Here is a 27,514-nt window from a genome sequence, read left to right on the forward strand (position 1 = left end):
AATGACTTGCTCTGTAGTTAGACTTCACATGTCACATAAGATAATTTTACTCCATGCCATCACCACAGTAGAGGTACCATTCATTTGTGTCCCTCAGGGACAGCACTAGCTGTGCAGCTGCAGCATAAGCTTGAGCTCAGTACCATGATATATGCTAATCTGATAAAGCACTATATTTGACAGTGGTTTAGACTGGCATCCTTGGACTGGAGCAGGGTCTAAACTCTAAGACAGCAAGATATCGTTCAAGGAGAGCTCAGGGAGCCCTTTTTACCACTGCTGAGCTGTCAGCTACCTGTGTGAGGGGTCTGCCAGCCCCAACCTCTTCCCACTCTCAGTCAGAACAGCAGGGTTGGTTTCACAAACAGAGCTCTGATTTTAACCTCTTCTTGCACACTGTTATTGCAGCTTAACTACAGCTTACACACATACAGTATATGTCAGAAATAAGGCCTGCAAGTATATTTGTACCAGATCCTGCTGACTGCTCATAGGGCCATATCCTTAGCAGATAAGGTAACCACCAGTCTTTAAATAAACCCTCTTATGCCATGGAGTTGGTAGTACTGTTTAGACATTTCAGTGAATGTGCCCTACTTATTCCTATTTTGCTTCAGCAGTCCTAGAGAAACCTTTTTACATTCAGGGAGGAATATTAAATAGCCTTTAGCAAATACAAAATTGAATCATTTTACTCCATAGTTAATTAAAGCTTTTTCGTTTGTTCAGTGTGTTCTATTTGGTATCAAATTATCCTGTTCTTATCAATGTAAGAATGAGTTCTGGAGAAGGCATATATACCATGAAGTACTTTGGGACAGGACACAAAATATGACACGAATGTGAATAACAGGTTTATCATCTGTTCATTTGTTTTCATAGATGATTTAATTTTTCCTATTCCCAGGAGATTTTGGAAGGGATGGTAGAATGTTCCTTAAATCTTGATCATCCTTTCCATAAATAGCCATAAAAAAGTATGAAAAAGCAGTGCTGAAACCACAGGAGCTGGCTTTGGTTTCTGAGTGCAGCTCGTGCACACTCTGAGAGCTTAAATTTTTGTATGGCTCCTAGACAAGCCTATGCTGAAAGACAAGGTTTAGATTGCTTTAGATCTAAACATGTAGCATTTTACTGGGCATTTTATATTTGATTTTGGATGATTTAGTACCTTCAGAAGATCTTTGAAATAGCAACTGATCTGAAAGAAAAAGAGAAGATTTTTAAGACCAGATGTTAAAATTTTGAAAGTATTAAGCATGCATAAATTCATACCTGTAAAATGAATCTAGGTATTTAAATTGTTCTAGTTGCAAAATAAATCAAGTATTCATGTAAGCTAAACACCAGAAGAACTGTCTATCCCATATTTCATAACTTCAAAAATTCTGAAGTTCTTCCTACCCCTAACTTTCATAGCCTCCATTTTTTTTTACCTGATTTAGATCGTAATCTCTTTTTTCAACATGACTTTATCCTCTTCAGGTTTATCTACACAACGATGTGAAGGTATGACTGTAACACGTCATAGCATATCCACACCAACTTCATAGAGCGAGCACTAATAACAATAACGGTCATTGCAGCAGCACAGTCTTAGTGTGTGCTATCAGAAAAGAAACTCTCCAGAGACCCTTAATTAAATTAGAAGTGGTATACTAGGATGTGGTACAACTGCACTTTCCTAGACAGACTTATCTTTACTTTCTCATCAAAATCACCAAGAAGGTTAGGAGGACAAATCTTCATTGACTGCCAGTAAAATTTGCTATACTAACTCATTGAGGCACTTCATAAGTCTTCTTCTAACTTATCTGCACAGGTTATACATACAACAAATATTGTTCTGTCCATCTATCAGTCAATCAACAAATGGGGTTGTTTGAGCTAATGATATACTAACAGTTCTCTCCGGAAGAATAAAGCACGCTTCAGCTTTGTAAAAAATAATAGTTTTTCTCCTGCTCTGAATTTGATAACTAGATAAAATGTATTACATGATACCATGCTCTAAGAAAAGACCATTAACTATCTGCTTATTATTATGGATGGTTGTTTTCAAGAATTATCTGCAATCATCTTTCTTGCTACATTTCATTCTGCTGTTAGGGGAGCCAGCAAGTGTGTGACATTCTGGTAGTGGCTCAGCAGTTAGTCTGGATATTTGGTCTTACACATTATAGTCCATAGCCATTATTTTTTAATTTATGGAGAGTTTGGATTTGTATGTACATATGCTGTAATAACTTCTCTAAGTTAGCCTGGTATATCTTCTTTTACATACATACTCTTTATGGCCCTGAGTTCTGTTCTGCACTGGTTCATGCTATAATAATAATTTGTTAATTTCCCTTCCTTCTGAAGACTTACAGCAGCTCTCAAATCCTGACATGAGAACATATATTTAAAAACCACTCAGTAATTGCTGATTTAAGGTCCAGACACGCTGAGTAGCGTTTCTGTAGGTATCCTCTATTGCAAAGGAACTGTAATGTAGAAACTCTTCAAATGACAAAAGTAGTATTTTGATTCTTAAAAAATTTATCTAAGTATAACGCATAGGCTGTGGACATGCAGAATAATCCATAGAGGAACTAATGAGTAACATTTTAGACTATACACCTAGACAAAACAGGATTTCACATTCTATTTCAGAGCTGATTTAAGAGCTGATGGTTTTGTCTAGAATATGCAGAAAAATCAATCTGAAGTAACTTTTAAAATGGATTGGATAAACCACATTAAATTTCTGTGTAGCCGACTCTCATTTAGAATGTATTAATTTACTTTGTAAGTAAATGTAGTTAAATCGAATTAGGCCCACTTTAATTTTGAATGAGAATGTGCACATGATGCAGTTGAAGTAATTACAACTTTAAATTCACACCTTTAGTTAATTTGAATTAGTTTTCTCGAGTTCTCCCACACATGTAAACTCACTGAAGTCAATTAACATTTCTTTAGATGTGCATTATTATGTATCCAGATAAAACAGAGCAAGCAAGGCAGCCTAAAGGAGCATGTCCTGACAGCCAATAATGCTGCAGATGCAGGGTGAAGGTAGAGTTTCCTATCTAGTAAAAGGTATGGTGAAAGCAACTGTCTCTGGTGAGTGGTATCATCTAGTACCTGAACACCGAAAACATTTAAAACCACCTTCTGTCAACATTTCATTATATCTGTGATAGCCAAATTTTTGATAGGGAAATAATGTTATCAAAATTGACTGCAGTGGGTTGCTACCACTTGGCAAGCAACATCACCTATGACAACAGAGATGCATTTAATGAACTGTGGGTGTTGATTACACACGCCAAGTTCCCTGCTCTCCCTGCAAACTGCAAGTCTTAATGACCTGTTTTCTGCATACCTGATGCCCACCCCCTGCTGGGTGTGCTTGGACTATGTACAGCTTGCCACTTCTTCGAGGAGCTGCAAATGGAAGAGACTGAAAGAGCATTTATTTGAGCTATTGAAAAAACAGTGGGGGATGTGAAGGAAGAAGACAGGGATAATACAACCTCTAATAAGGTCATCTTTACTCTTACAGTGCAAATTAAAACTTACATTACAATAATCAATGTGCCAGGTAAACTGCGGGATTACTGCCCACAATCTCTGTTCAAAGGTAACAAAGTGCAAAGGCTGCGTGACTGAGAAATGCCAAGCTGTGAACGTGAGGCGAATCACTTGGTAACAGCTGTGTATGGATGAGTGGACTGCACTGAGAAGTGAGAAAAAGAGGACGTCTGGCATTCATAACTTGTTTGATTGAAACTTGCTTTTGTGCAGGTGAAGTGAAAATACTGCAAGACCGTAAATCTCAGAATTTAAAAATCAGCACAGGATGGCTTGCAGTGAGTTTAAGGATCTGTGGTATTTCAATAAAAGTTAAAGTTATCTAAACTAATATTTTGAGCAGAGATAATGTGCTTCTTTTCTGCATCATCTTATTTTTAAATGTGGTCATTTTAAAAAGTATTGAAATAAACTATTTGTCTTTTCCAACAGATACATCAGATTTATAATGAAAACAATTTTTTTAAGCTGTATTAATTTCTGTCTTAATCTTACGTAAAATGAAAGACAAATCCTGAACTTTCACATTTTTAACACATATAAGCCACCTGATAATTTCAACTTAACATGAAACTGTACACCTGGAGTTAAATGAAGATTTGTAGCAGGTTCACATATAAATAAAGGATAACATTCCATATCTACACTTAGACGTTTAAATATGTAACATCCTCCTTTCAGAAGAGCAATATTATTATATTTGTTTAAAAAAAATCAAACTGGTATTCATGGGCCTATGGATGACTTGTAAGTACATCAGGCTTGTTCATACAGAGAAATTATTAGTGAGACCCAGAAAAAGAAAGAAAATACAGTTGATAGAAAATAGAGTGTATACGTATAATGTAATGCATGACCAATTACATTTTTGGATTTATTGTCACAATTTTCGGTTTCCACTAAGGCATCATTTTAGTTATGCTCGGATTCTAACAAACTTCGACTCAATAACAAATTTCACTCATTAGCATGAAACAAGTTCAGGGTATGGACTGCAGGAAGCTTGCTGCTGTTGAATGTTGCAAGTCCTATTTTATAGTCCTAAATTTTAAAAAATCCTAATGAATCATCAGGAGTTTTGTGTATATGCGACAATAAGCAGTGGGCAACACTGAGTCTATGGCATCCTTTCACAGGTGTGCCTCCTGCTGTCTTCCATGACAGCTGGCCAGCAGAATCGGTCCTCCTGATTTTCAGTTCAGCTGTGGGAATGAAATACATTGTCACAGAGATTTCCCCTGAATTGACTAAATGTTGTTTATCCCAGGTTCTTCTTGCAAGCAGTTTATCAAAAGAAAATGCTCAGCAATCTTTTAATTCAGAAGCTGACTCTCAAGGTAGAGGAACCTCTCTGTGCTCCAGGGCAAATCATAATGAAAATTCCAGGTTTAACAACATTATTTTAATGGCAAAATACTTATTTTATCCTTCTCAATTGCATTTAAGCAACGGGCTTTCTATTATGATTATTTATGGTTATCATTTTGGCTGCTCTGAGCAGCAGTGTCTCGGCTTAGTTGTCTTCTCTGCTCAGGATGAAACATGAAGTTCGAAAGAATGTTCATTACCTTCACGGCATGTGTTGACTGCACCAATTCTTCATCTGCCAAACTGCATATGCTGGCTTCTGTCTCATCTGGAGACCTCTGGAACTATAAGTAATTGATCAAATTAATTCTAATATAATCCCACACAGACCCTGCTACCACTGCAGCTTGTTAACCTCATATGCAAACAGTTTATTTAAACTATCTGGATGACATCATGAAAACTACCTTCAATATATCAAAAAAGTATGAAATGAAAGCCTGTTTCAACGTTTTTCCCAAGATATGACTTCATTTTTGCTGCTTTTTTTTCCCCTAAAAAACAGAATTTGGAACCTGAATACTTACTGAATTAATTTGAATTCAGTTACCTATACCTCCCAAATTACTGGAATTTTTCTCACTCTTTAAAAAAGAAAACCCACCTCAACTTTCAAATCATCAAGTTCACCACAGTAGCTTTGTATGTAGTAACACATAGCAATTGAAGGATCCTAGTAGCAATTTTCTGAACCGTGTGCTCCCTTTTCTCTCATGATGATGATTCTCATTCCTACTTTTTGTGGACCTTTACATATAAATCAACTCACTGACAGATTTCTATCATTCCTTATGGACTCTGATCCACCCATAGCTTGCTTATAGGAGCTACAGTTTTTGGTTGTGCAAACTATTAGAGCAGTTTTAATAAACTCCTTTGCAGTTGTTCCCACCACCCTGTGTACTTCCTGCTTTCATTCCAGCTGCTGGTGATAGGACACTATTGACATGACTAATAAATGGTGCCCTGTGCAATGACCTGGCGTCATGTGTAAAAGACAAAATGTCTATGATTGCACTGTCACAGCGGAATATATCACTTCGTATGAAAGTAACTATTCATAAACCATCAGAAGTGTCTATGATTGCACTGTCACAGCAGAATATATCACTTAGTATGAAAGTAACTATTCATAAACCATCAGAAATGCCAAGGGTACCTAAAACAGCAGAAAGTGATTCTCATAACAAAATAAGAGTGAGGACATAAGTCTGCACATGACTGGTTGTGATTTATAGGTACAGAATGTTCCCCACTGCTTCGGGATCCCAGCTGTAACTAGATACAACATGGTGAATTAAAGATAGCACAGCGGTCTCAATTTCAAGATTTCCTATAATTTATCACTTTAACCCAAGCACTTAGCCATGATGATGTCATATATATATATATATAATTTGCATAATATTGCAAAAAACTGAAAAGCAAGATTAAAATATTATGACGATATTACCACAATCATAAAAAAATAAAATAGTATCTCATTTGCCCTCATCACTAGTGCTTAGCTGAGTAGTAGCTAGGAGCTGTTAGACCTTCTGGTACTGACTAACTCAGGAAAAATATTTAATACTTCCTAAACATGGTTTCAGAATGGGAAGCATGGAAGCCTGTCATGAGAGCACTCCTAAAAGGACAATACATTGTCATCATGTCTTGTGATTAATGTACTACTTACTAAGAAAAAGTGTCCTTTTCAAGTAAATCGGACTGATTCTCGTAGGCTTTCATGACAACATCATAAATTTTCTTTGCTTTAGGCTAGTCAACAGTTTTCCCAGAACACCACAGTCATAGTAGAAAGCCTATAACACTCATTAAAGTTGATTTCTTCTAGAGTTGCTCTATGCTATACACTATAATCTGTATTTTATTTAGGGCTAATTAGCAACATTTCAGTAAAAGCTTTTTCTGAAAGCAGATACTGAGATGTGAACTTTTTAGAAAGATGTCATTTTTTCAGACCTAGGAAAATTTTACAGTCAAAATGAGAGACATAACTCTGAAATTATGCTGTTCTTCTGGGACATAAGAGCCCTAAGTCCAAGTCTACACTCTACATCATTTCTCTTGCAGCAACTTAGGAGACCAGCTCCACCACTTTGACAACAAAGGAAGATAATATCATCCTCATTGAAAAAATACAGTGTTCAAAAAAATTAAAAACTGGCTTGTTTCTGAAGGTATTAATGCAATAACTGCAAAGAGAACACAAATATCTGACAAATGATACACACAGTGCTCTAGCCAATTTCTGAGGATATCAGGATGTGAAATGCTATTTATGGTGGGGTTTTTTAGCTTATATTAAGCAAATAAGAACAGTGGAGAGATATGGCTACATTTCCTGTATCAAAATTCCCAGATCAGGTTTGTGTGCTGAAGTTTTACTCTATTCTTTTTTCCTGGTTATATTATCTTACATAGTAAAAAAATACTGCATTTTCTCACAGACCTTCCTCTAGACTGCTATGCAAGGGACAAATTCCCTGAGTCAATATCTTAAAACCAAAACATTTATTCTCGGGCACAGTAGGTTGCCTTCTCTTAAGCCATCAGTAATGACCAGCAATTATCATCCATTACTGAAAGAGGGAAGTGTAATAAACTCTTCTCATAAACAATGGCAGTTAGAAAAAGATATGCCTCAAGCCACAAGCCCAAGGAACTTGTGGCAAAATTGTGTGTAGGAGCCACAGCTTCCACCTCAATGGTCCAAACCAGGGTTCCTGCAACAGCAAGGGTAAACGAGTCTGACGTAGAAAGTGTGGAGCACGCCATAATTAACCAGCCTGTAGGAGAAGCAAACCCAAGTATTTTCAGTCTTACAAGGTCAACAGGTCACTCTATCTATTTTTCAGCTAAGCACATGCACAGGCTGGCAAAGTCCCCTGTTCGCGCAATCTTTCTTGATTTCTTTCCACACAGCCCGTAATTCTATATTAGTCAATTGTAAAAAATTTGTGGTAGGAACAGGCACTTTCTGTTTATAGCTAGTGATGCTTTAATGCTGTGTGTGTGTATAAATTCCTCTCACTTTTATAATTTTTAAAGGAAAATTAATCCCAACAGAATTTATTACTGCAATAAAAATTAGTGGAAAGTTGTGTTCATGTGCATAATAGTTTCTTCATGGATTAACCAAGAGAAATGTTAACAAGAACTGCAAGAAACAAATAAATAAAATTATATTTTAATTTTTTCTTTAGAAAACAGGAGCAATATAGACTATTTCTGAAAGCGTCACTGGTTTATGCATCATTGCAGTTAATAACTTATTCTAGGTATTAAGTCTGTCACATTCCTTTGCCTTAGAATAGAATTGAAGAATTTACAGCTGGAGACCCAAATCTGACCTAGCAATTTGAAAGCATAACACAGATATGAATTCAATTATTCTCTGTCCAAACACTGACACACATATCTTGTATCAGAGAGACATCTGAACAACTAATATTTAATATCAGGCTGAAATTATTACAAAGATGAGAACATGAGGATTATTCAACACTCATTTGAGGAAGAGAATTCACTCCTGAAAAGAGACCATCAACCAGCTTTAGTTGGTAATGTTAAAAGTCTCTCCAAAGAACAATAAATTTGGTCTGCTCTTATTTCTCATGTTCCACACCCTCACATTTTCAAAACCACCTGTTTTTTCAACTTTTAAAAAAACCCAATGCCTTCATCTTTGCAGATACCTTTGTGACAACAGCAATATTAACAACCTGTTACTAAGACCGAAAGTATTACTCCCAGTTTTGGGAAGGTTTTTGTTTTGTTTTGTTTTTAATGTAGCAGATAGAATTGTGCAATTAGAAAAGGTGAAAGCACAACCGTGGAAATCTCCTTTTGCACTTTTATTTTTTTCCCCAAAAGAATTACAAAACATCTTTTATTCTGCTAGCCTTTCCTGAATTTTGCCAGCTGCAAGAATGACTTGTAAAACCCCAAGAGCCAATGGCTTCTCTTGAAGATGTTAAAACATCAGACAAGGGATGGAAGAATTTCTTGCATCACAATACCAAGAATAAATGAAATTAGATGTGTGTGATGTGGCAGCAAGACAGGGAAATAACCTATCAAACATATTTTTGGTCATCAGGAACCCTGTGCTCAAGCAAGCAAGAAGACAAGGAACCAGAGGAGTGCGATGGAGGAGTACATCTGTCAGACAGGAAGCCGGGTAAAGGCTTTTGAAGTTATGACCTCACTTTGTTACCTTTTTCTCAGGTAAGATTTTCCATTCAAGAAGGTGGAAACACTCTTGTAATAATAAACACAGGGTCAGGTCCTCACCTCCTTCTCAAACAGTGGTGGAAGGTAGGGTCTTGGCGGTAGCAGGGAGCATCTCCTCCCACTGCATACTTGCTGGGTAGGTCCCAAGCTATTATCTCGTCCCCCAGGCCATCCACGCCATCCATCAGCCCTTATCTCCCCATGGGCCCAGCACCGCCTCACGCCCCAGACGGTGCTGCCGTGCGGGGAAGCCAGGGCTCCGGGTTGGCAGCACCGGCGGGGCTGTGGGGGAAGGCAGATTGGGGGCTGCTCCTCCTGGCACTCTCCTCATGGCTTGAACTGGCTGAAATGCCAGTGCCCAGGTATGGGACAAGCCCCCTGTGAAGGGACAGACGCTGAAGACTTTGACATGTTTCAATCACATTTAGTTTCCATTTCTTTGAAGCTCAGATGGGCATATCTAATCTCTTAGGATGTCTGCACATTTTCCCCGAGCAGCCAGATGCTTGCAGACTAGCACAGGATCGTGTGTCAGAGCAGGGATGTTAAAAGCATTAAGTGTGCCAGCCTTCTCAGTGTCTTCACAGGCTGATATTAGAGTATCTCTTCATAAGAGCTTTGTTGCTGCACTGGGGTTGGAGTGGTTTGCTCTTCAGACATTCAGATCATACCACTCATCAGAGACACAGAGTGAAAAATTCTTGATATTGCAAAAACATGGAGAAAAACCTGGGAAGAAGATGCATCTGTCATATTTCAGACTCAAATCCGCAACCCTCTGCCCAAGTCAATAGCGTGGTTTAAATCCTTAGAAGGGCAGCTCTTAGATTACATGAATCCAGGAAGAAGATTTGGTGACTAAATAGCCAGTTTGATTCCCAGGAGGGGAAAAAGGAGAGGGAAGGACAGGGAAAGCAACAGACAGGGTTAATCACAGTGCAGTGAACAGTCGAAAAGGGTGCTTTCACTCCCCATGGCTGGGAGCAAGACATTTTAGCTGCCAGGTATGACCATAAGGGAAGAAGCTGAGTGTCAGATCTCAAATATGTGTACACAGAATATGAATCACTTGGTTTCCAATATGTTAGCATTTACCCAAGTGGAGTGCAAACAAGTCAGGTAGCACTTTACACTTCCTGAGTTCTGTTCAAAGATGGGTGAAATACATACAGAGCAATGAGGGATTAGGTACTTAAGAGAGTACACCATTATTCATGATGGCTAAATTATATTTGACTTTCATTTTCAGTGCAAAAGCTCATTCTTCTGATAATTTCTTAGACTCCCTGATGGGATTCCTGATATAGTCAGTAAGGCAAACTGAAACCATTTGAGCCAGAGCTTCCCAGAGCACAGCTTCTGAAGAAAACATTTTTAAGGTCAAGAAATGCTACCAGCTTGGACATACCCAGAGAATTAAATCACAGCAACGAGATTTTCCCAGAGGATCTCAGTAGCTTAATATTTGCCATTAGTAGTTTGTTATGCTCATTACCTGTTTGCTGAAGGAACCGCTAAGTTTTGCTGGGAAATGCCAACGCAGTAAGGGGGAGTTTGAGAGGTCCCTGGCTGTGTCGGAGCTTCTTGCCTCTTTACTCCACAGGCAAGAACAGTATCTCTTGCATTTTGCAGGGTGGTGGGTTTGGATGCTGCTGGCTTGCTGTGTAATTCATTTGCCACTAACACAGGACGTACATGCCTACCCTACTGCCAGCAGCCTCCTGGATGGGTTATGGTACCCTCTCACTGGCCAGGTTACACTGGGTGTGTGCCACTGCTGTGCCAAACTGGCCCAGCTTACAGTCTCCTCTGCGTAACACAGCTACTCACTGGCCAATGCTGACATGTGTGCAGAAAATTGGCCAGTGTCAACGCCAGGGACCAGAAGTAAGATTTTGTGGGTCCTCATCCTAAGTCTGAATTTCTTGGTTTACCAGGACTGGATTTTCACTTGTTATTATATACTCTCTGCTGTGAGCACAGCAAAAAAATCCTCTGATGTAAAACATTAATTGTAAAACACTAAAAATGAATAAAATAACAACTTACCTTGTCATGAAACTGAATCTGATTATTGTTTACAGTATCTGACATACCATTAGAAATCAGGAATATTTGCTTCTTTTGCTTTGAAAATCTCCATGTTTTCCCAAAAGGATGCACAGTTTTCAGTTAATTTTCTTAAATCCTTGTTAAGAATATTGCTTTAAAAATATGGAATTTCTTTCTCCTTGTTGCATTTAATGACCCACTTGTCCAATAATGACAGAAAACTTGAATCAGCAAATCAGTGCTCCAAGCTATAAATTTTCAGTTTAAGAAATAGTTTAACTTCTGAGTGTTATTACATGGATTTCATTTATTTAAAAAAATAAACAGAAAAAGCTCACTATGAGTTAAGTGAAAAGGGCAGCTTTTATTTATTCAGTTAGTTTTTAGTGAGAGAAAATATGATGATTCTCTCAGAGGAGAATATTATGCAGTAATACTGAGTAGTTTACGTGACACAATGCTGAAAAAGACAGACATTGAGAATAGTAAAAATCACTATGGAGTAAAATTTGTGAGAAGTTATTTTTCTGAGAAGACAGAAAATATATGCTGGCAGCATAATACTTGTAATTTGCAAAATATAATTGTTTGACCCAAATTGGTTTCTGTATGCTACACAGGCAAAGAAATATTTTATGTAGACAATATCTGGTTCAGTGCGGGACAATTTAATGCAAACAAGAAGGCAAAGGTAAAGAGCACCTGTAGACTTTTGGCACTTGGAAGGCTGCAGAGATTGGTATGATGTGGGACGGAGCTGGTCTAAGATGGAAGTACAGCCAGACACAGAATATCTGTTGTGAGAAGATAATGCTTGTGTGGTGCAATAGCTGCATTACAGCCATTTTTTGCAACTTGCACACTGAAGAAATCTTGGTGAAATTTCTTGGCCAAAAAAAGGACAACGTTGCTACTCTCTTCCTTTCACTGACAAAATCTTTATGAAAACCTGTTGCACCAGCTCCGGAAAGGAACATGTGGACAGCCTGCATCTTAATGGAAGCAATGTGTTTCCCTAAGCTGGCAGTGCTAGTGAGAGCTAATAACAATAAATTCACTTACGAAAACATTTAAGAGCAAGAGACAGAAAGAAGAGGGAGCACCACTGCCAGTCTGCTATGATAAAGCCCAAGATGTGAGAACTCTGTTTAATATTTTTGATTTACTTCCAGAGAGAAACTGATTTAGACGATGAATATTTCCAAAGTACATTAAGAGAAGGCTGATAACAGTGCAATACACCTTTATTTATGAGTTTCTTGATAACATACTACTAAAAAATAAAAGTAGAATTAACTCCATTGTGTGTAGTTTAGCTTGAACTGTGTCTGTATACTGGGATTTTTTTGCCTTTACTGTTTGGGCTGGTGGGGTGAATTATTCTCTGCTGCAGGTTGTTTTCTGCATTTGGGAACAACAAGGATTCTAAAATGGATCTCTCTGAGTCTCGCTTTTCTTTGCAAATATGTATTAAAAGTGTTGCTGTTGTTGCGCATATGCGGAGTCTGTGGTCGGACACTGCTATTTCCATGTGGTGACACAGATACAGAAAAGGTTTGTGGGGTGATGAGCCAGCTCCATATATGCCCTTCAGTCCATAAATAGAATGGAGATATGTGTTGTAGGAGAAAACACTGAAAGACAGCCAGATGGCAAAGAGGTCTCAGTTCAGACTCTTCCAGCATTTAGGATAATGGACTAAGAATGAGGATATAAGGTGTCAGAGGGCATGTTATCTTCTCTGTCATCTTCTGTCAATGCTGTGTGCTGAAGACAGCAGTGCTCAACAAAATGTATGGTCTGCTTATGCATCTGTTATTAAGCAATGGTTTTTTACCTAACGCTATATACATGATTTACCAAAAAAGAGCAGGGAATGACTAGGTACAATAAAGTCTTGAGCATCAGTTTGCCTTGTGACCATTGCAACCTGACCCGACCCTTAAAAGAAGCCTGTGCAAAAGTTAACCTCATTACAGGTATTAACGGTTTGCAGCATCAGATCTCAGTTATAACACAGGCCAGAAGGATATTATGCCAGAAGCAGGCAGAAAGCAAAAAATAGTAAAAGAGAGGCTTTGGAAAATTCCAGTCTGTTTATTTTATTTTATTTTATTTTATTTTATTTTATTTTATTTTATTTTATTTTATTTTATTTTATTTTATTTTATTTTATTTTATTTTATTTTATTTTATTTTATTTCATTTTATTTCATTTTATTCTATTTTATTCTATTTTATTCTATTTTATTCTATTTATTTTCAAGATCAAATAAACCAGCTATTTTTTATTTGGGTTTTGGGAACATTGGCGGCTATGCATGGTTTTTCTTCGCTCATTGGATAAGTCTCTTCTTGGAAGTATTATGGAACAATAAATATGTAAATTAATGAAACTAATATTATTGTAAAAGCTACACCAAAAAAATCTAAAGCTAGTCATTGAGTCACTGTACTTGGTTATCTGAACTACCTAGACAGAATTAGGAAAAAGAAAATGCTTCTACTCAGATGCTCAAGAGAGTCTTCGCTGTCAGAAGCATGAATAGTTTGTTATTCAGAGACTTTTTGCTAGCAGTTCTTCAAAAATAAAAACCGAGTCTGCCCAATCACTACACTACAAATCTGAGGCTTGCTCTTGGGGTGAAAGACACAATCTCCCTGCATAGATTTTTCTGTGTTCATAGTAGGTTTACAGGAAAGGTCTGACAAGTGCCCACCTCACGTCCACAAGCAACCAGCACTGCAGTGTGGGAACTGCCATGCTGTGGGAACCGCTGGTAGCAACCCATTGCCTGCTCTGGGCAGCTACTCAGTGCCTGCACTTCTGAGCTCCTACTCCTCAGAAAAAGAGAAGAGGAGGGGGGAACAACTCTTTGTTATCCCTGGGAAATGCAGGATAACAAAGATAGCCAATGGCCCAGGGTTTAATGCTGTGACATTAAGGAGCACTGGCCTCTGACCAGTGACAAGCATTGCAACAATGGAGGCAAAACTACTGTGCTGGCATTGGCAGGCAGCAGCTGACCTGCACCTCAAGGATTCCTTGAGGTGAAAAATTGGTTGAGCTAGGACCTGAGCAGTGCCAGGCAGGGGCCCCTGACCACCAGGGACAAGGCTGGGTTGTAGGATCACATAGAATCACAGAATCACAGAATGTTAGGGATTGGAAGGGACCTCGAAAGAGCACCTAGTCCAATCCCCCTGCTGGAGCAGGAACACCTAGATGAGGTTACACAGGAAGGCGTCCAGGTGGGCTTTGAATGTCTCCAGAAAAGGAGACTCCACAACCCCCCTGGGCAGCCTGTTCCAGTGTTCTGTGTAAGGAGATAATTCTGATCTAAGGCTAGCTTTCCTACTAGGACAAATGACAGTATGAGATCCTCTGGGAAAAGATCATGGATGAAAAGGGAAGATGCTGAAAAATGATATCTTGTCCTAGAGGAAAGGATGACCTGGTGAGGCAGTCAACTGCACAGATGCTTTCTTGAGAAGTCGTCTTTTTTGGCAGATGGACTCGTCTTGGGCCCCAAGGCATTATCTTCTGGGAACAGATGCTGCCATGGCTGATGGGAACTTTAAATTAATGGGAAGCAGATACGTATCCTCCAAATCTAAAAAATGTAGGTATGGAAGAGCAAAACAGCAGATGAAAAGAGAGCAGAGAAAGAAGGTTAATAAGAAAGATTAAGACTAATATGGATAACAGCAGAAGTCTTGCAGATAAAAGCATTAACAAAAAGGCTAGTTGTAATTCGTCAAAGAATTTGAGTGTGGCCACAGAAAGATAACTGGGATGTTTTTATACTGCTGCAAGAAGCTCAGGCAGCCTGCTGCAAGAACAACCATTAACAGTGCAAGAGATGAAATCAAGTATTCTAGAAATAATAGAGATGGGCTGGACTAGTAATCATGCTTGCAGAACTTAAGAGGGTGCACTGCTTGGAGAAGAATGACATAAATAATGATAAAGGCTAGTATAGTAGCCTATAAAGTTTTGGAAATGATATTATCAAGTCTATACACTCCATAACACCATTTCTTATATCTTTAGGACTGTTTAGTTAAGCAAAATGAAAGCTAAGGGTAGAAAAGATTATTCTATACATATGGCTGGGTATGAATACCTGTGAGAAGAACTATCAAAGGATAGCATTGATACAAGGAAAAATTAATATGACCTGGCAATAAATAAATTGATGCTGAAATTCAGAGGAGCATTTCTGTTAAGAGCATGGAGGTCCAGAAAAATGGCCCAGAGTTGTGATGGAGGCAAGAAAATGCAGCTTTGACCAGCAACATGAAAACCTATGTAGCCTCTAACTTTGTCCAGTACACAACTTGCCACATGTTCATGCAAGGATTATTGTATTTTACTTTAATCCTCATAAAATTATAGAATGGTTTGGACTGGAAGGGACCTCAAATATCACCGAGTTCCAAGCCCCCTGCCATGTGCAGGGACACCTGCCTCTAGACCAGGTTGCTCAGAGCCCCATCCAGCCTGGCCTTGAACATTCCCAGGGATGGAGCATCCACAACTTCCTGGCCAGCCTGTTCCATTGTCTCATCACCCTCATGGTGAAGAATTTCTTCCTTATGTCTAATCTAGACCTACCCTCTTTCAGTTTAAAGCCACTACCCTTGTCGTATTACCACAAGACCTTTTAAAAAGTCCTTCTCCAGCTTTCTTGTAGCTCACCTTTAGGTACTGGAAAGCTGCTGTAAGGTGTCCCCAGACCCTTCTTGTCTCCATACTGAAAAACCTCAACTATCTCAGCCTTTCCTCACAGGAGATATGTTCCAGCCCTCTAATAATCTTTGTGGTCTCCTCTGGACTCACTCCAACAGGTCCGTGTCTCTCTTATGTTGAGGGCTCCAGAGCTGCACATAGTACTCCACAAAGGGTCTCATGAGGGCGGAATAGAGGGACAGAATCCCCTCCCTCAGCCTGCTGGTCGCACATTTTTTGATGCAGCCCAGGATACAGTTGACTTTCTGCGCTGCAAGCGCACATTGCTGGGTCATATTAAGCTTCTCATCAAGCAACATCCCCCATTCTCAGAGGAGCACCTCTCCACCCTGTCAAGGTACCTCTTGGATGGTACTCCACCCCGCGAATGTGTTGGCCTTACCACACAGCTTGGTGCAATCAGCAAACTTTCTGACGGTACGCTCACTCCCACCATCCATGACACTGACAGATATGTGAAATGGCACTGGTCCTAATACTGATCCCTGTGGAACTTTATTTTATTTTAATATATTTCAGGCACTAAGAGTGAAAATATTACAACAATCTAGAAAGTGGCAGAAGCATCAAAAACCTCGTACAGCGAAATCACCTGGCTTTAGAGAAAATCACAGAATGAGGCAGACAAACTATAATAAGATGCTTCCTTACTAGAAAAAAAATCACCTACTAAAGAGGGGGTTAGGATAGGGACCAAGGTAACACCACAGGCAGGTAGCAATAGAGGAAAAACCTGCTGTGAAGTATTTCATTTTTGTGATTCTTTAACAATTTACAGAAGAAATGTCACATAATAGAAGTTTGGTTCTCTTCTGGGAGTCATAAATAAAATAGATCTGTAATCAAAGGACAGAAGAAAAAAGACTTTGCAGATATTTAATTCTTATTTATGCTCACTTCCATAACTTATGACTCAAATGTAAACGTGGAAGGTTGCAGCATACAATAATTCAAACCCTTATATGTTTTCCTGCTGTACCCTGCCTGCTAAGCGTTTCCAAAGCCTGAACTTGCTACTTTAATTTATTGCTTTCTACTCAGTGATTAGAGGAAGGTTTGAAAAGGTCTTCAGAAACAAAGTGGTGAGCTATCTCTAGGATTTGTTACTGCAGCCCGTTCGCCTGTGATCGATAGTGTGTAGCGGTCTGGGTCTCCTCCATGGTCTCCTGAGAACCTGCACTTCGGCTGGGGGAACTGCCAGAAAGCGGATTTCATGCAGGCACAGGGATGGCATGTTTTCTTCATGCTGGATGCAGAGATCCTCAAAGTGTCTGGAAAAATTAGAAAAAAATATTATTTCTAGATGAACTGTACATGATAAAATATTAACTGGTAAATTCTATCAAATATGATTTAAACTTAAATAATAAGTCTGTCTGTTTTATTGATATCCCTTGTCAGAACCAGACTCAGGAACAATAAATATACTGAGGGAATGACAAGATTTGTAGGGATATACTGTGAAAACTCCACTGAATTCTGCTTGATTTATCCCTAAATTCAGTTTGAATCCTGTAGGTTGCACAGATGACTGGGCTGTAAATTGTGTCCAGGGTGTTCCCTCATCCTTCTTGCACACAGCAGAGAAAGGGAGGTTTGGGGGAAAAACTGATGCCTAAGGGATCTGCATTGCTTCCCTTGTCTCAAGGCACAGCATCCTCAGCCATGGCCCAGACTGAAAATAGAATGGTCTCTGGGATCAGCTGCCACCTGAAAGTTCCCTGAACAGACTTTCATTTCAGTGTACCCTCAACCCCATGCATCCTTTACAACAGGAGAGCTGTCAGATGCATTGCATCTGCTCGCTTTAGATCTGCTGAAAATTACACTTTTTCTCTCCAAAGCTAGACATTCTCTGCGATGCTGCTGTGAAAGGTTTTGGCCCTTGGCACAAGTGCTGTGAGGGCATGGGAATTGTGTGGGACAGAGAGCCTGGGATGTACATTTTCTTTGTTTTCTTCTTGTGCCTCATAGCAGTGCTCTTCATTTTCAAGGGGCAAGCCCTGATTCTCTATTTACCTGTTACTCACCACTCAGTGACTGTGGCAAGATACAAAGGAAATTTCCTTTCTAAAGCCATAACAAACAGGTATATTTACATAAGTTCCTTCTCATTTAAGAAACATACTGTCAGATGTTTTATACCTTTTAGAGGTCACGTCCTAGACAAAGATGTCACCTCTGGTGGACCTGGCAACTCACTTCAGATAGGTAGTGTTGAACAAATCTTTTTGCAGATATACTCCAAAAATCTCCTCCCAATGTTACATGCCTCATCTGCTTACTGGCTTTGCAGTGCCCTCAAGGCAGGTGGTGGAGCAACTGCAAAAAAAAAGAGAAAATGGCTTTGGAGTGGTTAAGAAAGAAGATAGTGTAGCCCAAGAGGAGCCTTGGTTTAAAATGCAGAATAGGCCAGCGTCTCCTGTGTTCAGCAACAAAGCTGCAAGAGATTATGTGATGACACGGTTACCATATCTTAAAACTTGAAATTTTTGCAGAATAGGACATGGCAAGAACAAGATTTACAGTATGACCAACTAGTTTCTTTTCTTGTGTGACAGAAACACGTCAGGTGAACTTTGCTTTGTACATCTTTAGTCCACATGGAAGTGTCTGCGGTTTTTAGGGGTAGTACAACAATTATTCTTATTCACAGAACCATAGGTGCTGCTATGACCTGTTGCGCCCCTAGGCAGTACAAAATACTGTCTTTTTGATGGCCACTGAACTGCTCCCACACCAGTGATTCGGAACTCAGAATGCTGCGGTGATAGCAACCATTACAGCTTTGAGGAAGGTCCTTCAGCTCACCCTTGTGGAAGGCTTTCCTTCAGATTTTCTTATGGAGCTACCGTAAACAGCATAATACAGACAGCCAAAAGCAATGTTATGCAGGAATTTATGCTGTTTAGCTAAAATCTTGGTACTGAGTACTTAAAAGGTTAATATGTACATATGAATTTATTGAAAGATCATATGCACCTTTGTATAAAAAAATATTTTCATTGCTGCTATATGAAAATGGAATTTGGAAAAGTAAGAGTGAACAAATATGTGTTTTTAGGTGGTCTTGCATAGTGGTTTTCTCTGACTTTTTTTTTTCCTTAGCTAAGACTATTTTGTTCCTCATGAAGCCCTAATGTGCCCTATGGGCACTATGATAGTGCATAATGGTTGAATTAAAATACAAGGAATAGAATTATTTCTGTGAATATGACCCCATTTTTTATGAAAGCAAAATATCAGTGAGAATCAAGGTTGTGATCATCTAAGTTTTCTAAGGCTTGGTGTGGGATTCTCTGCTGCTAACCTTGACTGGTTCTCTCCAAGGAAGGCTGTGCGTAAGAAAAATAACAGCTAGACAGATGTTAGAAACTCCACAATTTAGTTCCAGTGTTTATCTGTGGTTCATGGAACCTGAACTATCAGGGTTTCTTACAGCAGCAAAATTTCATCCAGAATAGAGAGCAGAAGTACGAAAATCTCAGACAGCTATCAAAAAACCTCTTTTCTTCTGCATTTCTGTTTCCAGCTTGACATTTGAAGAAACTGTTTTTTTCAAATATTTCAGAAACCTGTTTTCTAGGATTGAGTGATGATCCATGGCAGTAGGGCTAACAGATGTGTGTTTGACAAACTGAACCACCATCCCACCAGTTGTCCTCGTTTCAGCTGCGGTAGAGTTAATTCTTTCCTAGTAGCTGGTATAGTGCTGTGTTTTGGATTTAGTATGAGAAGAATGTTGGTAATGCACTGATGTTTTGCTTGTTGCCAGGTAGTCAAGGACTTTTCAGCTTCTCATCCTTTACCAGCTGCACAAGAAGCTGGGAGAGAGCAGAGTCAGGACAGCTGACCCAGCTGGCCAAAGGGCTGTTCCTTACTGTATAACGTCATGCTCAGTATAGAAACTGGAGGTGGCCTGAGGGCAAACACCATTGCTCAGGAAGGGCTATTTGTGTTGTGGGTGGTGAGCAATTGCATTGTGCATTGCTTGTTTTGTATATTCAATTATTACTATTAATATTATTTTCTCTTCCTTTGCTGTCCTATTAAACTGCCCTTATCTCAACCAACAATTTTCTTTTTCCCTTTTGATTCTCTCCCCCACCCCATTTGGGATGGGGTGAATGAGGGAGCAGCTGTGTGATCCTGTCTGTCAGCTGGGGTTAAACCGCGACACACCAGTAAAGTCCCTATTCCCTGTACACACAACTTCAGTAAAGGGCAGTACCAGAACATACATGTATGTGGAGGAGAATGCCCTGCAGTGCACAAAGTAGACCATTTTAGCAAACACAAATCTGAGACGACAGCTTATCCTGGAAAGGCAGCTGGCTCATTTTTTCAGTTATGACAATCTGTTTTGCCTTTTCGTTGTCCACACAGAAGCTAAGGCCATTCTGAAAGGGCAGTTTCCACTCCAAGCAGGATGTGTGGGCTGAATATGACACAGCTGGTAAGATCTGATTGTTGTATGTCCTTAGAGTGTCTTCAGCATACTGAAACAGTCACTTAAAAAAAAACCCCAGAGAGATACATCATCACTGAAGCAATGCAGAACAGACAGTATTAAATAGGGAAGTGGGTTTTCATTTCCAGTGATAAGCCTTTTTCTGTTTTGACGGAGTATGCAGACAGCATTTCAGTCATCAAATTCTAGTTGTCAAAGTCATCAGCAATCCAAGATTCATGATAATGACATACTGAAAAATGTCGGTCCTATAGAGTTATACGTAATAATTAGGAGGGATACCAGAGAGCTCTATGGTGTCAATCTGAAATGCTATTTCTGTGATATCTGTTCAGCATTTACCTGGATCTTTTGAAATCTCAGGAAAAATGAGGCACTTCTACGTTTCCAGTTCATTCTTCAAAATTCCTTGTCCTTTTCCTGCTTCCCACAAAGTCCCTTCAAATAAACCATTTTCTTTCCTGCTGTGTAAGCAGGGAGGGCAGTAATACATGGCTGAAATACTAATGAGAAACTATCTTCACAACTCAGTTAGAAGGACTGGAAATCAGCATTGCAGACCTGCATGTACAGTATATATATGGTAATGTTTGTTAACATGGATATGAATGAAGAAAAAATAGCTCCTAATAGTTTTAATTTTGCTGGTGGTGTCTCAGAGAATGGTCCTGGGACTCATACATCAACATCCACCATAACTGCAGCTTTACTGAGAGGGAAGAATTCAAACAAGGAAGACCAGTGACTTCAACTCTTTCTTAGACTTCGGCCACTCAGTGCAGTTGCCTCAATTTCCATATGCAACTTTACAGCAGATATTAATGTTACTAATTACCTGAGGAAAAATATTGCTGGATTATTGGTTTTGTTCAACTACAGTGAGATGCTTAGATATAGAGAGAGCAGTAGAAGAATATAGTGAAAAGGAGACTGCTGTAGAAACTGCTGTACTGATGTGCAAGTTCTGCTACAACTGCCCTTTCCAACATTAACCAGCAGCCATGCCTGAGCCCAGATGAGAGACTGAATCTGTGCTAATACATGAAAGGGAGTCAACTAAGACCAAATTGCATAGAATAACCCGCAGCTATATATATAAGCTCTCTTTAAGTCCAAAACAAGCTGGCTGCACGTGAACTGCGTGTTGGGAACAGCCCCAGCAATACCCTAGATGCTTTGCAGTGTGCTGGCTGGCAGGCCCACGTGGTGCCAGGGAATTTTAGCCGATTACTATGACAGATAATTGTGCTCCAGTGCTAGAGGATGTTTCCCATGTGCTTGAATATAGTGCTGTTCATACGACTAGTAAGGGTTCTTAAGAAAGTAGATAGCTCTCAAGCCATATGTTTATTTTTGGACAACTAATGCAGGAAATAGGAATCCCTGTTTTGTTCCGTTCATTAGGAATTAATTAGGAAAAAATTCTTCATGGAAATGGTTGTCAAGCACTGGAACAGGCTGCCCAGGGAAGTGGTTGAGTCACCATCCCTGGACGTGTTTAAAAGATGTGTAGATGAGGTTCTTAGGGACATAGTTTAGTGCTAGGGTTAAGCTAATGGTTGAACTCAATGATCTTGAGGATATCTTCCAACCAACTTGATTCCAACTTGATTCTATGATTCTATAATTAGACAGAAATTTTACAGATTGCTTGGAGGGAGGAAATTAGTTACCAAGTGTATTTTAGCTACTTGAAGTAAACTGAAACCACAAGAAAAATCCAAGATACATCCATACTACAATACCTAGCTAAGGCAGAGTGCTATTGTTCCTAAAGCACTGTCTACAACAGGATGTTAACTACAAACAACAAAAACCGGAAAGATACTACGGTGTGAATAATTTTATAAGTCCAGTAAGAGACTTGTTTTTCTCATGGTCTCTTCACAACAGATTTGTTGTTGTTGTTGTTGTTGTAGCCTTAGGATGGGAACAAATTCTTAAATAGCTTCCAAATACAGCTGAATTGACCAGCTTGGCAAATTTAAACTAGTGATGCCAAAGATATGCAATAAATAGGTACAAATCAAGCTTGATGTGTAAATCTCTAATATTAAACTTTGTACTGAAACATTTCTACATTTTGGGGTTACTTTTCATAGCACATCACAACCAACTCTTAGACTGGTTTGTTAGTTTCTATGAGCATCAGAGAATTTGTTTCTGGAAATTTCCTACAGTTGCTGTCATATATAAATAAAATAATACTTGTTTATGTACACACCAAAGCAAAGAAGGTAACATTATGAGAGTGAAACAGAGAGATACTTCAAATTATAATATATTAATGCAAACATTTAAAAAGTAATTCTCTGTCTTTCTCAAAATTGGAGACCCATACTCTTTTCATTTTATACATAAAGTGACATCTCCTTTAAAGAAGCCAGGTAATCTATTGGCTTCAAATATCCTGCGTGCACCACATAACCACAGAAGAGTTGAGGTAGGAAGAGACATCTGGTAGAAGGTCATCTTGTCCCTCTCCGCTGCTAAAATAGGGCTCCCAGAGCCAGGTGTCTGGGACCATGTCCAGGTATGTTTTGAATATCTCCAAGAATGGAGACTCCACCACCTCCCTGGGCAATCTATGCCAATGTTCAGTCACCCTCACAATGAAAAAGTATTCATACATCCAGAGGGAACCTCCTGTGTTTGAGTGTGTGCCCATTGCCTCTCTCCCTGTCACTGGGCACCACTGAAAATAGCTTGGTTCTGTCTTCTTTGCACCCTCCCCTCAGGTATTTATATACATTGATAAGACCCTCTGAGCCTTCTCTGCTCCAGGATGAACAGTCTCAGCTCTCTCAGCCTTTCCTCATAGGAGAGATTCTCCATTCCCTGATGTGTTTTTCAGCCAAGACTTTCAGAATGATCATATTAGAAAAAAATAGTCCATTTAGGGCAAGTGAGGAAGATGAAAAGGGATTCATGCAGAAAAGGTGTTGGAAGAGTTTGGACACAAATCTAGACTGCCCTTATAACCCAACAAACTTTCTTCATGCTGGCTTTATACATATCCTCCAAAGGATATTACTCTGGTAGACCACGGTTGAGGAATCAGCTATTTTCCAAAGAACTGAGGTAGTAGTAATGGATTTTCAATGAAGGAGACCTCTCGTCCTAAAATTAAGAGCAGAAATTAGTGGAATAATATAAGGTAGGATTTCTAAATGACAGTTTTATTTTGGTGAGATAAACGTCAATGAGTGAACAAGAGAGCAGGCAGAGGAGTGGACAATGGTGCAAGAATGAAGTTAACCTTGTGTGCAGCATTGTTAGCTCTGGTAACGGCACAGGAATGAAGGATGAAGTCCTGTTTATTTACATTTGTTTTCTGTTTGAGAGACAGCCAAAGAAGTAAAATAAAATGAGAACCTACTCAAATACATGCTACATTTCCCCTTAAATTGAATTTCTCATTTTATCAGGAAGCAATACTTGCACTGATGTTAGACAGGCAGCTAAAAGGTCAGCAAGTTCCCTTGGTTGCCTTTTGTCAAGGGTTTTTGACTTGTCTGTGAATAAAGATCTCCCAGGAGGAAGGCAGACCTGAATTTCCTGTCATCTTGAAGACAGCAATGAATTTGAAAATGTTACAAAAACCATGAGGGACTTGAAGCACACCTTCAAATGCACTGCTGATGTCAAGAGCTTCCCATGTAAACATGCACACAGAGTTGTTTTGGATTTGTTCTGTCAACTTTTTGTTGTGAAACAAATTGTTATACAGCTTCCCACCTTGAATACTGAATGAATCTGATGGTTTTCCATTACTGCACTATGCCTAATCGGGACTACAATGTCTTTGGGCTAGCTGTGGTGCTGGCAGACTCCCAAAAGTGGTGTGCTGAACCACATTTCACTTTCCTTCAAGTCACTCTCCTGTGACTTGCTTGGCTGTCCCATCCCATCCTGCTCTCTTGCAGCCCTAGATGCTGCTTAAAAGTGCCAAAGGTTGAGACAGTATTAACAGGCATCTGGGTAAAAAGAAAAAGTTCTCTTACTCATGGGGAGCATTAATCATTCCAGGAAGTGCATTAGTTTCTCTCTAACAGAGCTAGAGTTAAAGCTTTTTCTTAGAATCTCGTAGGGAAATGATTCTTATTCTTGTAGTGTTAATGGGGGATATTTTCTCAAAATATACTTCAGTTGTTAAAGCCTCTATTATCATATTTTCCTCACTTCGATTAGTCAGTGAAACACAGTAATATCAGTGAACAATATATTTGTAATGCATATATATTACATACGGGAAAAGAGGGATTAAGAGAGTGAAAGAATCTGTGTTTTTAAGTCCAAAGACTCAGCTTGTTTTTCAGTGCTACATCACATAGCAAATAGTGTGGAAAACAATCTATTTAATTTGGAAATTCTGTGTGATACCAAATTTGCAAGGAAAAAAATGAAGGCCCACTGTAATCAGAAAGAGCCTATAATGTTCTCAGGATGCTCAGGAAGTTGCTGCATAATGATTGCTGGTAAGATGTTCACTCTGTATTAATCTAGCTATTTACACATACATTCTTACCGAAAACAAATTAGTGCTTTAATGTAATTACTGTCCTCCTGAGTAACTGATGTATCCATTATAAGTTACTATAAAAATAAAACCAAGCAGAAATGAGAGGATTATCAGATACTATCAGATACTGCATTATTCGTCTATTTGAGACTCCTTTTCCCCCAGCCTCCACCTCCCACCCCAGGGAAGTGTGTTTCGGAATAGATTATTGAAAAAAACTGCACAGGAAAAATAGGCTACTCTTTGTTGCATAGTTTGGAAAATTTGCAGAGGAAAGAAAACTGTAATTTAGATAGGAATCATGAAAGTTTATTTCAACTGAGAATTTAATTATTAATACTATAAAAACTGTTCAATATAGTGAAGAAATTGGTTTCTTTAGCATTACCATTCATTTAGAGCTCCTTTGAAAACTGCTTGTGGCAATCCTAAGGAAGCATAAGACCCAGAAATGCTGAGACCATGGCAGAATGGTGATAACCAAGGAAGATGGAGATTTGCCACCTATGTTCCCTTATTTTATAATCACATAAGTGCACAGAGACATGCATGTTGAAGCAAGCACTTCTCACACAATCATTAGTGGAATTGCAAGAACTGCAGATCAAGATATCCAAAGTAATGTCTGAATTTTATGGATTTGAATGACTTTTACAAATGGCAAGACTAGGTCTTCCAGAATATGTATTCTGAAACCCTTCTATCTTCCATTCTGCAGATTGCATGTGATGTGGTCAGTGAGATTACACTACTGCTACTGACAGTTCTATTGTGTAAGTATTTACCTACAGATACTTAGATGTTCCTTGTCTCCAATTAAGACCCTTTTATATCTGGAACTTGCTTTGCAGTCAGTTGCAGTTCTGAAAATACAAAGAGATTTGTATCAAAAGGAAAATGACAACAGAGATTGAAGACAAGTAATTTTAGATCTTCCAGCTTTCTGATTCTTTTTAAAAGTTAAAAGTTGTTTTAAAGGATGTTCACTTAATGATCTTTGGTTTGTGCTGTCTAATAGGTTACAAATGACTGCAATTCACAGAAGCTATCTCCTGATTTTATTTTTTTGGTTACAAACAAAACACAAAGCTCAACACATGTTAATGGGACTCCCAGAAGGGGAAAAAAAAAGGAAAAAAGGTAAAACTTTGTAAAAGCCACAGAAGTAATTTGGTTTAATTAAATAAGGGCTAACATTTTTATTTCCCTGATGGATGCATTACCTGAATCAATAGGAATGTATACAGACTAAGGGGAGAAGAGTACAAATCCAATCACAAAGTCTTTTCTTTTCACTGTTGTACTGAACAACTGCAAAATGGACCATGTGGTAACACTTTCAATTAGAAGTCCCAAAGACATGTATCATGCAGATCTATAATGAAAGCAAATGCTAAATAAATACATAGTCGCTTGCAATAATAAAATACTGAATATAAGTACTGATAGTCCAGGTTACTACTGATAGTATCAATACGGGCCTGTGTCTACTATATGATAGGTCCACCTATTCTGGTTTGTAATACTGAGTAATTCTCGTTTGTAATACTGAGTATTAGTGCATAACATAGCAACTCAAAGCTTTTTATCTTTAAAGCTTTTAAATAATTCTGCCCTGTCATTTCTTTTGAAAAGAAGAAAACATACCAAAGACTCCACCACATACCTGCTCGCCATAAATCCATGTCCAGTGCATGCACCGCTACCGCCTCTGGTTTCTCAGGTCAACAAGGTGCTCACAGTGAGGTTTCCTCCTGTGGGTGTCACTGGTGTGCTCTAACTTCACAACCTTGGCTGCAGCCACCTTGGGGACATTTTCCTGCAGCACATGCAGCTGTCCCTTGCGATGCTCGCAAAACCACGAGCAACACATTTCTGTTGGTCACCTCTGTGTGAGGGGTTACTTTTATGAGAGAGGAGAATGGGCCGTACCCAGCACAAACCTGGAGTGGTGCTGAGCTCCATCGGCCACAAGCAGTAACCAGCCCCATGGAACAACAGCATTGACCCTCTGCCTGCCACTCACAGGACCTCTGGCAGGCCATGCCACTGAAGGGAAAGGCACGGCTGGGCACTGACTGCTGCACACATTTGTTCCTGTGATTTCCAAAGAATCTGATCTAATCGAGTCTCCTGGTCCCCAGGGCAGATGCTGTGCAATGGCCTTCCCTTCCCAAGGTGGACTGCCATAAGAAGTGCTCACCCCTCCACCCGCTGTAAGCCATTGTGAAAACAAACACAGCCTGAGATGAGAGGATGTTGTTCCTCCTTCCTAGTTCACAACAATTTTGCTGTCCCACAGGCTCATTTTACGCCCCCTCCTCACTGCCCCCACAGTGCAGAGTGAGTACCTACACCTTAAAAAGAACAAGGACAACACTAAAATAGTTCAATAGCTGCTCCCATTTGCCTAAAACATTCTCCAGCTACCTATGTGGAGGTGTTCAGGGAAAAAGTAAGCCACAGCAGCTTCCCCTGACAAAGGAAGAATACTATACATTTTCTTGGAGGCAAAACAAAACTGTAATCT

This window comes from Caloenas nicobarica, chromosome Z (assembly GCF_036013445.1).
Source record: "Caloenas nicobarica isolate bCalNic1 chromosome Z, bCalNic1.hap1, whole genome shotgun sequence".
NCBI lineage: Eukaryota > Metazoa > Chordata > Aves > Columbiformes > Columbidae > Caloenas > Caloenas nicobarica.